A 2,061-nucleotide genomic window follows, 5' to 3' on the forward strand; every position below is an offset into this window, starting at 1 on the left:
AGGAGGCCGGGGGCTATATGGGGGAGGGCTCGGGGCAGAGAGGGAGGGGCGCGAGGTGGGGTGGAGATCGTGGCCGGGTGGGGTGATGTTCGTGCGAGCGTGCGGGGAGAGACAGAGATCGTGGGGCGGCTGGAGGTTGGGGGCGACGACCGCGGGGTGGGGCCCGCCAGGGGCGTGCGTGCGGGGCGAATGGCGGTTGGGAACGTGCGGCCTGGGGCGCGCGTGGGCTGGCGTTGGCTGGGCCGGCGGCTGGCTGGGTCGGCCCAGTCGGCCGTTCTTTTTTTATTTTTTTATTTTCTGTTTTCTTTATTCACAAAGCCATTACACCCAAAAATAGTCAGAAAAATATGAATAAAATATCTACGGATTCCTAGTGAAAAGAGCTTCACTATGGAACCACCTTTGAGACAAAATAAAATATTTATAAAACAAAAGTTTGGCATATGCCTAAGTGGCTAATAGTGCCGTTTTAGGGTTCGGGGTTTTGAATGATTTTGAAATTTGGATTTTCTCTACAAATGGAATGTTGACATGATGCAATGCATGCAATGCATGAAGTTTGAAATTTTAAAATTTGGGATGTTACAGCCCGGAAGCCCAACAAGCATCGATATGGAAAATAGATATATTAGGAATAGTCTTGTTGTAATACGGGAAGGACTTGTGTAACCTCCCGAACTTTGTAACTTGGGCGATACGAAACCCTCGGGTCCACCTCCTATATAAAGGGGAGCCGAGGGAGAAAGAAAGGATCGAATCATTGTCAACACAAACCCTAGTTTTTATAGTCGGGCACCTGTTTCGGCTGAACCTTCGAGATCTACTTGCCCTCTACTTTCTACGAAACCCTAGTCTACAACTTGTATGCATTGACAAGTTAAACCTTTGTCAGGAACAACTGCTTGGAATGCAGTAATCAAAGGTTATGAGTACAAGAAAAGTTACAAATTATATATTTGGAAGTGTCTCCAACTCTGTAAGCAGTTACGTATATCTGCCCTTTTGAGTTTCTGATCCTCAGCTCGTCACCCTTCTTCATACCGTAGTCAAAAGCAAACTTTCTCCAATCATGTCCATACAAATATGTGATGGCCTGCGTCTTGTAGACATACACCTCGTAGACCGTGTAGGTGTTCATCAATTTGCCATTGCCATGCATAGTGAAAGACCCTCCATCCGGACACATCTGGTTAATCATTGGACGAAGTTCACAAGGTACAGTCTACATGTGAAAATTGATACTAAAGTAAGAAGCAGGAAGACTGAAAATAAGACTTTACTATATGCCAATTCATGCTAAACCACTGAGAATATATACATGTAACTCTGTGAAGGAGTTATTAGAAAGGTAGATAGAGCCATAGGAGGTGTTATATGCGGGGTATGTACATGGGCCCGCCATATTCCCGCAAGCTCGGCATCGGGATGGTGAAGGAAACATGGGAGGTACTACTGGTGCGTAGTGCTGAATGTAAGTGGAAGAATTAGGTTGTGTAAAGTGCATAGTTCAGAGCAATGCAAATGTTGACAAGCGAGTGCATAACACTATGTTACAAACTGAACAGTGAAAATTTAGTGTATGATGAATATAAGCATGCTAATTTGGTGTTTCCGAATTCCAAAAAGCATTAGACAGAGCCGGTGATAATATCAGACATAAATCATGGCATGTATATGTGGCTTAAGAAAATATACCCGAACCCTTGGATGGTTACGGCCCGGCTGGTCCTTGGACTTGAGCTTATATATGCATCCAGAAGGTGGGGCTGACAGTAACTTGGTGGCAGCCTCTGCAGATGCCTCATCAGCAGCAGTTGCAATCCTTTTGACCAATGAAGGCTTAGCAGTTTGTGGTGACCCTGCATACCACTGCATGTTGTAGTATGCCAGTCATTGACATAACATGTGCGAAGTACCAATCCGCAAATGTTACATCCCTCAGAGTAGTACAACAGAAGCATAGCTGGTCTTTAACTCAATCACATAATATTACAAACCATATATATACATCATTGTCGGGGGGAAGACCCCGGGTAGGGCAAAGGACTAGGAGCAGCCGGA

This window comes from Lolium rigidum, chromosome 7 (genome assembly GCF_022539505.1).
Source record: "Lolium rigidum isolate FL_2022 chromosome 7, APGP_CSIRO_Lrig_0.1, whole genome shotgun sequence".
NCBI lineage: Eukaryota > Viridiplantae > Streptophyta > Magnoliopsida > Poales > Poaceae > Lolium > Lolium rigidum.